Raw genomic sequence first — 16,623 nt, 5'->3', positions numbered from 1 at the left:
ATTAACGCTTCCTCTTTCTGTATCAGGTAACTCCTAAAGGTGATCCTCTCTTGCCCTCCTTCCTAATCCACATCAGCAGGAGGACGGTCTGGAAGCTCGTGGTGCAATGGCACCCAGGCAGCTGAAGCAGTTTGTGCAGCTGGGTATCTGAGTTGTTCAGATCCACAGGATTTAGGCATAAACTTCTACATGACCATGAAAGCCTCTGCGTCTGGCTTTTAGCCCAGTATGTGCATTTCTCCTTCCTACCTGTCCTTCCCAGTCATGACCTGCTTGATGCAAGTACTCCTTAGTGTTTGACGGGTTCCCTGAAGACAGGAACCAGCCCATGTGGCTTTTTGATGACTGTATCCCCATACTTAGAATGGTGTCTGGAACACAGAAGGTAGTCAGAAAACACTTTCTGGACGAATGAATAAATGTCACAGCGTGATATGATAGGACATTACGTAGCAAAATCGTTCTATTTCCACTCGTGACTGGGGTCTCAAAACCCAAGACTCAGTTTTCCCAATACAGTTCATATTCAGTAAGTAAAAATTAGTAAAATTAGTAAAAAATCATAAAAATCAGTGAATAAAAATCGGCTAATACCACTGTTCATTGCTAACTAGTGCCAGATCTAAGAGAACCTCATAAAGATCTTACGGAAAATCAATTCGGTATCTCTGCGGTCACAGATCAGGTAATAAATAATAAATAAATCAAACAAAGAGGAAATCCCCAACATGTAGTGAAAATTCAGCAAGCTGATTGTAGGAAAGAGAAAGGTTAATATTACTTATTATAATACTACTTGCTTTAAACATGTTGGAAAAAAAGGTGTTTGTTTATGCAATGAGACTACAGTTATATTCGTTTTTTCTTCACTCAACATTTTGTATTTTGAATTTTCTGTAAGGCCATTTGTTACCTGGGGTGAAAAAAATGTGTTTTAAAAAAAGGAAGGGAAGGAGGGAGGGAGAGAGAGAGAGAAAAAGAGAAGAGGTGGGAGGGGAGAAAGAAGGGAGGGAGGGAGGAAAAAGACCTCATAAAATGAAAAAAGACAGGCTATTTCTTCATGGCTCTAAAACCGCTGATTGAAAATGGATGAAAGTCAAATCAACCGGTTGTTTTGTCTCCATGACACTAAACACTACTGGTTTTACTTCTTCAAAGAATATCTTGAACTGATTAGTTATTTTGGCATCATGGAGACACGCCACCATGTGAACAAGGAAAACAACACACAAGCAACTGGGGAGAGCCCCGGGCCCTGGGGAATGATGTCGGCTGAGTTAAGGAGACCAAGACCCAGAGCTCACTGGTGTATCCTCATCTTGATACACTGACATCCTTTAGAAGAATCAGTATGTTCCAGTCAATGGACAATATCTGAGACTTAGGAATCTGGATCCCTGGGTTCTGTTACGCATCCTTTAGACTAACAGATCTGAGAAGTAAAACAGGTATCTCCAATGCTCCTTCTTTTCTGCAACAATTGGGATAATGATTTCTGTCCTATTTATTCTCAGCATAAGAAAGCCTAGGTAGGAAAGTGTATAGAAAATGACACTTTCTAAGTTAGTGAAAAGTGGTATTACTGATACCGCCAATTATGATGTCCCTTCAAGAGAAGATAGAGGGGTGAAGTATGCAGACAGTACAAGAATCAGAAGAATCTGAGTTTTGCTGAGACCACAGTCTAGTTAATGTCAGAGCTTAAACCAACACCCCAGGACTACGGCCACCTAAGGATCTCCATCCAGATTGTACATCCTGACTACAGCGTGCAGATTCTCTGCCAATTCAAGTGTTAATTTTCATGTCAGATGCCCACCCTTGACACGGCCGATTATTCTCCGTTACAGATTTGGTTTAAAGAGTTCACGGCACATATGAATGGGCTGAATAAAATAATTACCTAATTATGACATCACCATGTGCAATCAGTGGAATATTTTAAAGTGCTGTTTTAAATCTTCATGAGAGGATAACGTGAGAGCCCTTATAGTTACATGTTAAAATCTGTCACGCAGAGAAACAGCAGTGGGACCAAGCAGAGTAGCTTCTCGGTGTGCCTTACGTCTTAAGTGTACGATATTGTAGACGAACGTAAACAAAGCTGTCACCCTACGTGACTGATTAGTTTCTGGAGCATACGCTTTGCACTTACTCTTGTTTGGATTTCTTACACACAGTAATGTCTTCAAAACAGTAGGTACTTTTTAAAAAAATTTTTATTCGGGTATAGTTGCTTTACAATATTGTGTTACTTTATACTGTACAGCAAAGCGAATCAGCTATATGTATACATATATCCCCTCTTTTTTGGATTTCCTTCTCATTTAGGTCACCACAGAGCACTGAGTAGAGTTCCAAAAAAAAAAAAAAAGTAGGTTCTAAGTTTTTCTGTATTTAACGACATTTACAAATCTCTCTGAGCGAAGTAAGTCAGACACAGAAAGACAAATATATGATATCGCTTATATGTGGAATCTAAAAAAATGGTATAAATGGACTTATTTACAAAACAGAAATAGACTCACGGATGTAGAAAACAAACTTATGGTTATCAGGGGATAAGGGCGGGGGGAGGGATAAATTGGGAGATTGGGATTGACATATACACATAACTGTATATAAAATAGATAACTAATAAGAACCTGCTGTATAGCACAGGGAACTCTACTCAGTACTCTGCAATGGGCTATATGGGAAAAGATCTAAAAAATAAAAGAGTGGATATGTTTGTATGTATAACTGATTCACTTTACTGTACACCGGAAACTAACACAACATTGTAAATCAATTATACTCCAATAAAAATTTTAAAAAACACCTCTCGACAAATCAAAAGGGTTAAAGTAGCCAGTCTCTACTATAAATGAGAATTTTCAAAAGTCTTTCGTCTGAGGACCATGGTAATGAAGTTTCTATGGCAACTAAGAAGGATACGCTTGGACCCCAGGGTTACCCGCAGTCACCATAGTTCTTGATATCTTCCCAATCCGGTCTGCACAAACGTGCTTGTGTGGTAAGCCCCTCCACTGTCCAACAGAAACTGATGGCCATGACTTACCAAATGCAGCAGCAAGCACCCCTGCTTTCCACAGGATTCTAAAACATGCTGATGGAGCAGGAAATAGCTATAAAAGTTCCCCTGAAATCCTCTAGGGATGTCCTGTAACATTTTCCATGGAAATGCCATAAAATATTCCACACCATTAGCTTCACTTAAAGAAACATTTGTCAACGTGCTTTACCTTCTTACAGGTGACATTTTTTTTCTTTAAATACGTGTCATTTACAAAAATAGTTTCGTTCTTTAACAAAATACATAGACATTATTATCGCCATGGGATTCTGATTGACAGAAAGCTAATCACAGCAAAATTACATTCCACTAAAGCCAAAGTAAAATTAATCAATGAGGAGCAGAGTTGGGGTGGTAGAGTACACAATGTGGATGAAAAATTATACAAGGATTTTTTTTTTTTTTTTTTTGGAAAATCAAAGCCCTACACTTTCAGGGGTCCGTTTTCCAGTTTCAGAAAATATGAAATTTCCTTAGAAAGACTCACTGTTACCCACGTGACCCTGGAGAATTCACAGGCATTGAAATGAACTCCCAAGCTCCTCCTCATCTGACACCAAGAAAATATGCTGCAAATCAACCTATATTTTCCAGAGCAGGGAGTACTGTTACCACGTGGGCACCACATGCTGAGGATGGCAAACAGGTGTGTGGGTGAGGCTTCCTGACTGCAGCAACTTCACGCTCGATCCCCAGGTGGCCTGTCCACAGCCCGCTCCAGACGCAGGTCACTCCCGACCGGTGTGCAGTGATTTTCCACTGGGAACCCCAGGGCTTTCACGGGGCCGCTGAAGTGCAGGATCATCACATAACACTGCCCCCGGAGCCATGACCCCTTCGCCTTCCTGCCACTTCTTCCAGACATCTCTGCCCTCTGCAGACTCTCAGGACCTTGCCCACTTCTGCCCAACAGCTACCTGCAACTGCAAATTACCTTGTCTGGGATTAGTGGGTCGTTTCATCAGGGTTCTGCTTAAACTTCCCCATTTCATTGGTTTTTCAAAACTCTTCTTGCTGTTCTTTGGTTGGACTCCACCATATAAGCGACTGAGATGATTCATCCAGCTTTGAAAGGCATTTTTTTTTAAGTTTGGAGAGACTAAAGCAATAGGGAAGGTGGGGAGAGCTAGACCGTGGACAGGAGTCTTAGACTCGGTGCATCCGGTCATGAGAAGGACTCACTGCTGAAACAGATGCAGAAAGGGCTGAAAATGTACACAAGGAGCTGAGATCAGCTTCAGAAGACATGGGCAGAAGACAGGCATCAAAACCTAGTTGGCAAAGCAAGAGCAGATTTGAGAATGTGACCCACGAGGAGATGCCCATCAGAAACAAGCAAAGGCAGCTGTCAAGCACGCAGCGAAAAAAGGTAAAATGTATTAAAAGAATGAGCTCCAAAGTCATGATGAGTACATGGTGCTTTCCAGACAGCTTTATATGAACGGTGAGCTAATCGCATCCAACAAGGAAAGCTGGGGGCCTAATTGCGTCACTCTACCAGTTTGAGCCTTCGGAGTGTTGTTTTATGACATGATCTAAATTAGGGATCAGGAGTGATAAATATATATATAGACAGAAGGACTAAGACGTGAAAGAGGACAAACTAAACATCCAAGCTGCTCCCAGGATGCTCAGAGCCCTAATACCCATCAAGGCGACACTCAGAGAGGGGCGTGCCAGCTGTGCTTGTGCCAGGGCCTGAAGCCAGCCTCCCTGGCACAGGTCTGTCCCTTGAGGCTGACTCAGCTCCTCTAGCCACCCATCCTACGTGTAAGATCAGAATTGTGGTTTATTAATTCACACTGAAAAAGGAAGCGGTCTCAGAAACGGAATTACCTACTTGTGAATGAAGAGTGTGAACTATCCCTGTTCAAGGTTTAACAAAGTTAGCCAAGAATATTCATCAGGCCCACTGGCGAGCGCAGATTATTCCTAAGGATAGTTAACAAGTGGTCTGAATGTTCCGTGCGCTCAGCCTAAGAAAACACAACACAGCCATCTCAACAACGGGGATGGACTTGCCAGTGAGTCAAGAGTGCTTAAGTCCATCTACTAAAGTTTCGTCCCCACCCAGACAGCATCTGAAAGAACACTGCCAACATTTGACTCTGTGAATTTTTTGTTTGCATTGCTCACGTGTCTGTTTGACGCATGCTCTTTAATACATTTCATCAGGCCACATGCAATCCAGTCTTCTAAGCTGAAGAGTCTTTCCTTCCCCTTCACTTGTCTTTACCCAACTGTGCTGTGATCTATGTAATAATAGACTGATTTAAAAGTTCGACTCCTAGAGATCAATCTCACATCTCTATTTTCCAAGGCTTAGGGGGAAGAAGGCTGGCAAAGGTACTTCACCATAGTTCTCAAGTGCTGGAACAGAAGTGCCTGGCTTTCCTTCTTATTTAAAAACTTAATGGGATTTTTAAAAGACCTATTATCGCACTTTCTCATTTATATGTTCATATCAACAGCCCCCGAATCATTTTAGTCCTCCCAGGATGCTGGAGGTGGAAAGGAAAACGTTCTTTTTATCAAGGTCATTAATGAATTCACACTAACAAAGGAACTTTATCTGTGTTACGTTCAATATTTGCAGAAGCAAAATTGTGAGCTTCTCTAGAGAAGCCCTGGCAAGTGATAATCAAAAGTATCGAGGAAACAAATGAGAAAAGAAGATAAGTTCTGCAAATCACTTTCGTGTTTTAGAAAGCTGGAGTTAAAAGAGTAGGACAGATTGAAGGCAAACTCAGAATCATACAATGGAAAAACACTGCACCGAAGATTAAAGGCCCGCCTGCTAGAGAGATAATGCCAAATTTGATGAGAAAATACATTACATTTCCTTTCCTTTGAAACCTTAGTTGATATTTTCCACTTTTACTGGAAAGAAATAAGCTCTAAGATGTCACTCAGCACTAGAAGAGAGGAGCCTCCCTTTCCAAATGCAAAAACACGGAGGAAGTGCCTAAATGCTTTTTTTCTATGAAGTACAAGCCCCTGAAAAGTTCAAGATCAGCTCACAGACTGAAAAATCTGCTTTGGGTCTTTTGTTGTTTGGCTGTGAACATTTTTCTCTCTACAGGAAACTTGTAAAGGGGCTGGAAGTGGAAGAGAGAAGTGGATGAAAAGAATGAACTTTCTCGTTCCTTTTAGACGGGTCCTTCTCCTCTGGCCTTTTGCTTGGCCCTTGCATTTGTACTCACCGTTTACCAGGGCATTAATTTATCAACAGTTCACCGCTGACCTTTCTCTCGCTAACCGACATAGATTAGCGAACAAGCACACCAACTTCCCCAAAATAATAACGGCTCTCACCTTATCCAGTGATGGCCCGTGGGCATTCCCTGCTCTCCGACAATTTCTCCGCCAAGCTGAGTTAAGGTCCCAGCTCCCTCTTACTGGTCCCTCTTGGAAGCATCACAAAGATTAACCTGTCAGCTTCTGGCTCTGTGCTCTGTGCCCAAGGTCAGCTTCACTGAGGGCTCCCCCTGCAGTCACACCGGGGCCCCCTAACTTAAAAAGGCTCTGTTGTTACCATCTTGAAATTCTGAATTAGTTCTCAACAAGGAGCCCCACGGTTTTATTTGCACTTGGTCCTGCAAATTATAGAGCCGGTGCTGTTCATGACTATGTTTCCCAGACTGAGAGCTAAAAGCACACAATTGCATTCCTGACCTGACCCACGCCAGTCTAATGGGGCAAAACACACACGGCTGGTCGAGAAAGCGCCTGGGTTACGAAGCTGAGCTCAGCCAGCCACAGCTCCAGCCCGCACAGGCTTGTCACACTGGTCAAATATTCAAGAGCATGCATTCATCTGCTTGGCCACTGCTCTGAGCAAACCAGAGGCCTCCAGCCCTGTCACGTGCTAACATCGAAGAGAACCAGAGACCGTGATTTGCACTCACTGGAAAGTTGGGTCCGGACCTCGGCCCTTGCTCCCAGAAAGTTCAGGGCAAAACTCATGAGTTCCAGGAATGCACGGAGAGAGAACCAAAGAGCAAAACTGGACTTCTACCTAAGTTTAGAAATCAAAGGCTACTGATCTAATCCTTTAGCTGAAATCCCTTATTAGAAATGGCAATAAAACCTGGTTAATCAACTAGGTGCCTTTACACAATCATTTCATGTTGACGAGAGCCAAGAGCTCATGAATAATATTATTTCCTGGCTTGGAATAAAGATGCCTACCTTGTTTCTGCTGGGGAAAGATTCCCCACCCTCCTCTGTTTTCCTGTGTCACTTCCCTCCCCTCCCCCAGATATCCATAATTTGAAGTAAGCTATACCTTTTTCTCATTTTTCTTACTTTTTACATCTGTAAAGCATGTTACTGGAACTATAACTGCTGCTTGCCTGTGGAGGATTCCAGGCAATTACGACTTGTAGCAGATTTGCACTTGAAGAATTTAGGACCAAAGGATGCCGCGGGCCAAGCGTTGCAGAGTGGACCAACCTCACCCACCAACCTGATCACACAAGTGTAACTCAAACTTCTAGTGCAGACCCGGGTTAAAATCCTACCCCACAATCAGGGAAATCCAGATGCTGACTGGACATCTGACGGCATTAAGGAATTATTATTTTAATTTAGGCATAAAGCAGTATTGTGACTATATTTTTAATAAATATTCACCATTTGGAAATACATACAGAAATATGATATCTGGGAGTTGCTCCAAAATAACCCAGTTGTACAGGAGGCTGGAGAGGTGGAGGAGAACAAGACTGCTATGAACTGGTAATTTTTGAAATTAGGTGACGGGTTCAGGACAGTAAATTGTAATACGCTCTCAACTTGTCTATACATACGACACCTTCCATAATAAAGCTTTTGAAAAGCTGTTTCTTTGTATTCTGTATTTAGTTGGGTCCTACCATTACTTAGCTGCGGAACATTAGGCAAACTGCTCTCTGAGCCTATTTTCGTCTGTGCAGTTTTCCCGGTCTGAGCTCCCCCTTGGAGTTGTGAGAAATGACGGGGCCAGTGCATATAAAGTGACCAGTAACAGCGGATAGAAGGAAAGGGCCCCTTCACCATGGCCCAAGGACTTCGTCCGGCTCAGGGTGTCCTTCGGTGGGACCTGCTACTGGCCCTCAGCTGAGCGGATTCCCTCCTTTTGTCTACATGTCAGCCAGAGAAGTTCCAACTTCTGCTTACTTCATGAAACCAGTTAGGGCTTGAAGAATTCAGCTTGCTGTGGAACGCTAGAGTCTTAATCTCCTGCACGACGTCCCTTCCGACTGCCACCCCTTTTCAAAAGAACACAAATATATATTTGGATTTTCCATAAACAAGAACACATGCCAAGCAGGTTTGTGCAGATTGCAGAAGAACGTCCCTTTGATGCAGATCCTGCAAATACATCACCGAATGATTGTACTTGAGAAGCAGCACCGAGAGCTCTCTAACCAAACCAGTTTGGAGCTGCAGCTGCCTACGAAGAGCTAATGTGACAGACAGCGTTACAGAGGGAACCAATGAATGTCTCGAGAGTACTGACCTTCTGACCATTTTTTAATTAACATGCTGTTTCACCCAACAGGGCGCTGAATCGCTCTGCACATCACTGGTGTAAACAAAAGGGAACAATAACCTAATAGTATTTACCTAGTGGACCTTCTGCTATGCTGAATTTCCCTAAGAGAGGTTAACCAGGGTAAACAAATACCGTGTTCTTCAGAGGAAGCTGATAGAGAGGATTGATTCTAAGTGGAAAGCTTTCTTCATTTAAGTTACAGAGAAAGGTATTTGCTGGGTGCTCACCCTTACCTTCCTTGTCTCCCCCACGTCCCACAATCCTTGCGGACCTTAACTCCGGCTCCCGGATACGAAGCTCTGGGGAAAGAGGCAGGCTCCTCGCAGGGACTCTTATCTCCCCAAAGGGGCATCCCTCGAAAACAGCCTTTAAAACTAGGAAGGTTTGCTTTTGTGCAAGAAGTATTAGCTTTACGAACTGCAGTGTTGTCTGCAGTAGTCAATAGTTAAAAACACAGAGAACGTCAACAAGGATGGGATAAAATGAGTTAGAGTCACATCACAGAGCACTCATCAAAAATGACCTGGAGGATTTTCCTGAGGTATCGCTGAGTACGAAGAGGAATACTGCAAAAGAGTGTGTCATACGATCCCATTCTGACATCACCAAAGTACAGAAAAAAACACTGAAGAACACACATTAGGGTGTTATCATGGCTTCCCAGTTGGGGTGTGCAGACTGAGCTGGAATGAGAGGTACTGGTGTTAGGAGGATGGGGATGTGTCCATGATAAAAACGCAAACTGCCACGTGTGGCATAATCCCATGGAAGGAAAACTGTGTGTGTGTATGTGTCTATGTGTGTGTGCACACTTGCACACATGAGAGCATGCATGTGTATGCATGCACACATAAAGAGATTCATGAGAGGATATAAACACCTAGAAGCTCACAGTGGTTGCTGTAGGGGAGCAGAGTTCCACAGGACCTTGACTTCCTTATTAAAGTTTTATATATTGTTAGATTTCTGTACATTAAGCATACCACATGGCATTTATATTATGAAGGAACGATAAAGTCTAGTGGATCATTGGAACAAAAATGGTATCTGTTCAGGCTCACATCAACAGATAATTGTTGAGCCTTCTAGTAATTTCCTGTTGCTGCCCACATTGCTTGCCTTGCGGTCCCCTTGCCCCATCTTCAAGGCCAGCAATGCAGTGTCTCTCTGACCCTGCTTCACTGTCACATCGCTTTCCCCGGTCTCTTCTGCCCCCCCTCTTCTACTTTGAAGGATCCTTATGATTGCATTGGGCCCAACCAGATAGTCTAACTCAGTCCACCTACTTTAAGGTCAACTGATTAGCAATCTTAATCTGCAACTGTCATTGCCCTTTGCCGTGTTCTTTAACACATTCACAGGTTCGGGGATTAGCAAGGAGACACCTTTGGGGGACGGGGACATTATTCCGCCTTCCACAAGCGTCTTCGTCCTATGTGCTAGCACCGTGCTGGGTATTGAGAGTATGGAGGAAACAAACAGAATACGCACTTTCAAGAAAAATTACACCATCAACCAACATTTACGAAGGGTTTCCTGTGTTCTGAGTATTGCTCCAAACACCATACGTATGCGTTCATCTAACAAACATCAAGCCATCTACTATGCGTTGAGCTGTCTCTTGGTGCCGGGGATGTGCAGTAAATAAAACACACAAAAGTCCTTGCCCTCACGGAGAAGACACTAAACAGAAGAAAATGAATGTACTTGTCAAAAAAATTCTATGAAGTGGGTACTTTATAATTCCCATTTACAGAAGAGGAAACTGAGGCACAGAAAGGTAAATCATTTCCTTAATATTCTGGCAAGTGGTAAAGCTGGACTTCAAATGTAGGTAGTCTCTCTCCAGAGCCTAAACTCTTACCATTATATTATGACGCCTCCTATAGTTCGATTTTGCCACCCCAAACGGTCCCAACTAGAGTGGGCCGAGTCGGACACTGTAACCTAGGAAACTCTGATGCAGAGACACACCTGGATGGATTGCTAGATTGAGGAACTGAGAGAAGTATTCAGAAGGCAAGATTTGGTCTACTGAAACCCACCCTTGGCTGCTCCACTCACCAACCCAGGCCAACTCATCAATTTGACCTTCCTTCCACCTCTGCTTTTACTTCTGCCTTAGCATTATCATCATAGAATGGTAAACCCTTAGAGTGGGAAGGGCTTTGAGATAATTCTAAATCCCCTTTAAACTGAGAATGAGCTAGAGCCTGTGGCTGGCATCTCTATTTCCAAATCTAAACTTAAATTTGTAAAGCCACCTATCACATTTCTAATTCTTTTTCTCCCTAACCTTTCTGTCACTCTAATCAAAATCACAATTGGCACAACAGCTCTGGGCCTAGAAATTTCAGTCAAATTCCTACGGGATGTAGGCTTTGACATACTAGGACTGCAAGGGCAATTAACTTGGGCAAAATAAGGGGCACACCAAATTTCCTGAGAAACTCATAAACATCGTGTAATCCAAAGTAATCGAACATCTATCAAAGGGGTTCGTATCATAATTCTCCTGAGAGATCAGTATAATCTACTGGTTTAATTCCCCAGAAATACAGAGCTCAGGTTGACTGGCTTAGCCCTCAGCCTGCTGAGTAAAGCAAAGCCTGACCTGCTGGCAGCCTTTAAGACTCTCCTCGGGCCCCACTGGCCCATGGGAAACTCTTCTCACACCTTTGCAGTCTTTTCCATTGACTTATGCCCAGGATGAATCACAGAATCTCTACCTTTACTCCCTGCTTCAGGAGACCTCAAACTTCCCCTTCAACAATCGCCACCTCTTTGGCAGCGCCAGCGTTGTGAACGAGTAGGTGTTGGTATAAAGACGTGGTTCTTCCTGTGTGTCTTATTAATGTCACAGAAAATCATCCCTATGGTTGTAAAAGATAATACCCACCAGTCGAGTGCTCTACTGTCAGAAAGAGGAATGAAGACATGGGTCCAAGACCAGCAAAGATGCCCAGACACATACTGTGCTTTAGTTTGCTGCTTGGATGTCCTGGACGCCCCCCTTTCAGCCCCCTCCTCAGGGCTACTCGGAAACCAAGCCTCCTGTGTCACCACTAGACGGTTTGAACCTGTTGCTACTGCTCTTTGCGTTCAACCTTCCTGGTGGATTAAGAACAAGAATGGACCGTATTCCAGATCTTCACCAAGAGTCTCAACATGGGCTCAAGCAATTAGAAACATCCCTCCTGTTTCACAGTGTGGTTTTATTTGATTGACTATTTGGGTAGTACTGGAGGAAGCTGCGTTTTTTTAATTCTTTTCAGCTATCATACCAGCCCCACTATAATATATTTCTTTATCAAACAATCTGAACCAAATGTTAGGAAACTGCACGGAATGGTTTGGGCATTAGCTCCTTCTACCAGGATTGATCCTTAAAAATCAAAAGCGAAGACTGTCCTTTGTCTTGCTCATTTCTCACTCTGTTTGTCAGATTATCCATTTGTTTTTATCAAAGGCTATCAGAAATTCTTTTTAGTTTGCAAACACAGACCCTTCTCGAAAAGTAGCGATGCTGGTTTCCTGGATACCAGATCTGACATTTGCAAACAGACATTGGTTTTCGACACTATATTTTAAAGAAATTATTATATCGTTACCCATGATTTATTCCACTCAAAGGGACCTCCAGGCATTGTTAAGTGAAGCTTGCCTTAGCCAACTTTGAAAAGTCATAATGCCCTCCTAGTATTGACTCAGGGACATTTTATCTATTCTTTCTCTGAAAAAAAGACCACACTGCTTTCCTTTCATGCTTAAAAGCTCAACACAAATCACTAAGCAGTGTTAAGGCTAACATGTCCAGCAAGGGCCATCCTTTCAACAGCCAGACTCCGCAAAGGTGCGCCTGCCATGGCAAACAAAGGGCCCAGAATTGAAAACATCTGCTGGCTGCTCTGGTCCCAACCTGTTCATATTTTGAAATGAACGATTCCAAACACTTCATTACCTATAGGTACTAGAGATGCTATTTATAGGTACATTATCGCTTACATATGATTTAATTTAATGTCTTGATTCCACCGGGAAAGTGCCTAATCCATAGAGTACCAATGATTTATCACGATCTCTAGATATTTATAGTATTGCTAACATTCAAAAAAACTCAAAGCATCCTTTTTCAAAGATGCTTAGAAGGAAACAACAGCATGTAACTGCTTAGTGGGGAAGAAAAGAAAGTAGGATAGAAGATTACTAGGTATTGATGTCTTGTTTACAAACAAATAAGAGGTTAAAAAAAAAAAAAAGTTTTGCAATACCCAGAGCTCCTGCTTTGGGCATAATTTATGAGACTTTGGACAAGTTAATAGCCTGCCTTTGCTGTCGGCTTTGTTTTGACTTACTTCCCAATTGACTCACTGATTTCTGGGCTCCAATGCCAAGAGAACACCGAGGCCGGTAGCACTGGATAAATTAGTCGATGACTCTCTGTCACTGCCACCACGACTCCGAACGCGTCAGTTCAGTTTTTTCTTTGACCAGTTTCTCAACAGCAGGAAGAGTACACTCAGGGCATGACAGGTCTTTGCATGGTCCTGTCCTCTGCACTAGTAGGATGGTTAGCACCCAGGGCTCAAGGCACCAAATGACAGAAGCACCCCCCTCCTGCACACATGTGCGCAAACACACACACGCATGCACACGCAAGTGTGTATTCAGCCACGTAACACAGTTCCAAACTGCTAAGTGATAGTCCTTCTGCTGTCTTGTAGCTGTTTGTAGCTGTCCGAAGTGCCCGTCAAAAGCACTCCATTCTCCCAGAGTTTCTTCCCTTGTCCAAGCCTCCCTTCCTCACACACAAATGTCGAAATCCTGGTGAAATGCCTCAGGCAAATAGTTCCGTACAATCTTTGTTGAATTAAGGGTTAAGGCCTGTTCTGATCCCTACTATTTGTTAGAGACATAAGCAAGTTAATGATCCAATTAAAATAATTAACAGTGAAGTCTCAATGACAAATAGACTTCATCTTTTTAGGTGTAACTGTACATGAAAGAGAAACGTCCCCGCCCTTCCTCTCTCCCGACACCCCGTACACACACACACACGCGCGCGCGCGCGCACACACACACACACACAAGATACGGAGTCAAGAACGCAAGTCTCCATTTATCAGAGGTTGACGGCTCCCCATACTGTGGAAAACTTAGGAAACTCTCTTTCTGGTTATGAAAAATAAATAACCACACAATCTCCTTCCTCCCGTGTCACTGAGAAAACTAGAGCCAGATTAGAGCCATTATCTTCTCATTCTCAAAGAGACAGGCAAAGAAAGTCAAAACTAAGGGAGAAGAAACAAAAGGCCCTGAATCTTCAGTTTATACGTAAAATTCCTGGGTCTCTCTCACTTTCCTTGTGACAACCTAACCAGAAACCCGGGACATAGCTTTCCTGCAAATGTCCTGAGGTTCGATTTTATTTGGCTGCGAAGGAAAAATGTAGTTTTATTCATGTTTTATTGAACGCAGTCCCTCCACCCATAAAAATTATAATAAAATTCAAAGTCCAAGGATATGGCAAGTAATATCGCCCTTGGGAACAAGTACATAAAATTTTGGAGGGATAAAAAGGCTTGGCTTTCATTTTATAAAAAGCTATGGTCAGAGCTTTCTCCTTGTGAAACTGCATTGCTGTCTTCAGAATTACTTCACAAATACTCAGAGAAAACATCAGTGATTTGAGCATCTCTTTTTTCTTGGAGGGTCTCAGTCCTATCGTGAAATGGAATAAATGAGTGGCAAGATAAGAAAACAGCATGTTCTCTGAGTTATTTTCCATCTGTCCCTTAGAATGGGCACTTTGACGTCACCGACAGTCAGTGAGAGCAGAGACGGGCTGTGGTAAATGAAACCACAGCTGGAGGAAACGCACCGATACTGTTTATACTGTTTCTCTCGAGGTGTCACCCAGCAGTGGCGAAATTCACCAAGCACTCTGGTGTAAGTAGCATTAAAAAGACTAAAGCCCTCCCGTGCAAGAACACACGCAGGTTACGCGGTTGTTCCTGGAAAACTTGTACCCGAAAGAAACATCACCACCCGCCCCCCCCACTCCCCGCCCCCCCCCCCCCCCCCCCCCCCCCCCCCCCCGCCTAGAGCGGCTGATCATAAAAACCCGTCCACGCTGTTTAATTCAAGCTCTACGATTTGCTCCTTTGAGGAAAATCCATCTTAAAGCTTAGGGCTATTCCTGAAGACACTTGTAAAAATGACTTCATTTAATTGTGGATCCCTCTAAACTCGGTGATTCTGTATTATAATTAGGAGACTTCTATAAATTATCCTTTGCAAATGGAAATTACAGGTCACCAGCTAATTAAAATGTTCACTTATCCGGGCTTCAGCATAGACCGTGAGTAAAACGTAACACATTAAAATCGTTTCCTCATTATCATTTTATGTGAGTATCTGTGTACACATGTGTGTGGAAAAATTTTTATTTCTTTTTTTTATCATATTGTAAAAAGCCACTAGGAGAAGACACGGAATCAACTTGGCTTATTCTCATTCAGCCATCAAGTCCTATGCTTTAAAATGTTTTAAAATACATCTTGCATTAATTTAGAAACACCAAAAAAGTATAATAATTATATAATGAGCACCCATGCACCCACCACCCAGTTTAACAAATAAAGCAATATCACACAGCTGAAACTCCAAGAAACCTCTTTCCAATTATCAGAAGTTAACCACCACTGTCAATCGGGTATTTGTTATTCTGACGCTTTTTTTTGCACTTTTGGCGTCCACGTTACTCACATACGTTGTCTCTACACTATATGTAAGTGGCATGTTTTTACCTTTTTGTGGCTTATATCATATCTTTGTCTTTTGATGCTCTGTGCTATACTTATGAGCTGCATCCTGGTATCGTCTTCCACGGAATAATATGTAATAGTGAAAGAACAAGAAGTAGGGATGATCTGTTGTACTTGCTCATTACTAGTGCCTTATTTTCAGCCTCTCCACACTTGATACTTGGATCGTTATCACAGTTTTCTCACTGGCCTGCCTGCCTTTAGTCTTTTCCTAGACTAAAACAATTTCCATTAAACCACCAGGCACAAACTTGAAACATCAAGACACTAAGATGTGCAAAAATATTCGGTGAACCCCTGTCCTTTCCCACATTGGGTCGAAGCTCCTGTGTCTAACTTTCAAAACGGATTGCAGCGTCATGTCCATATCCTGCAGCCCCCCATGGAGGTCACCTGCAGCGTCACTGGGCAGTTCTCATGCACACTGGTGGTGTCCTATCTGAACCATCTGCTACTCTGTCTACCAGAAGGCTCTGGCTACAGGTGCAAGCTCAGCCCACGGTTGGTCAGCCCAGAAGTGCCAGGAGTTACTGCTCTAGGCAACCAGTAGGGACTGAAGCTGGTGGAGAAACACCCAGCTTTCTTGCCAACAGGGGGATGACCAGCAGGATGAAGCCCCCGTGGTCCATGGCACCCCATTTATTAACATACTTTATTGGCTTTCCTTCCTTCCTACCTCCTCTATCTACTTTCCACATGTGCCTGCTGGGTTCAACTCCAACATAAGCTACTGGTACTTGAGTCCTCGTCCCAGAGTCTGCTTTTTAGACAATTGGAGAGACAGCCTCAGGAGAGACACTGGAAGTGGATCACTCACTCACCAAACGGCAAGAGGCCTCCTATTGCTGATGACAAGTCGGGGGGTGATAATCCTGGCCAGCTGCGGGCTCACAATTACTAAGATGCTCATCTGTGGTGGACCAAGTCCAGGCAGAAGAGGAAGCGCTGGCTTATGCATTTTCTCTAGTCCTGGAAAGATATAAGAACAGTGACGACTATAAAGACTGTAGAGTTGGGTAGCTTTTGTTAAATATCCTGGAAGCCTTAAAGAAAGAGAATTACATGCTGAGACAGCCAGCTGTCAACTCATGGCACGGCATGGGAGCCAGAAAGCCTACAGGCAGCTTTGGAGAAACCTACATATCCTGCAGCCAGCAGGCAAGCCGTGCTGAAAATCAGGC

This window comes from Balaenoptera ricei, chromosome 20, assembly GCF_028023285.1.
Source record: "Balaenoptera ricei isolate mBalRic1 chromosome 20, mBalRic1.hap2, whole genome shotgun sequence".
Lineage (NCBI taxonomy): Eukaryota > Metazoa > Chordata > Mammalia > Artiodactyla > Balaenopteridae > Balaenoptera > Balaenoptera ricei.
Note: the sequence above shows the minus strand (reverse complement) of the source record.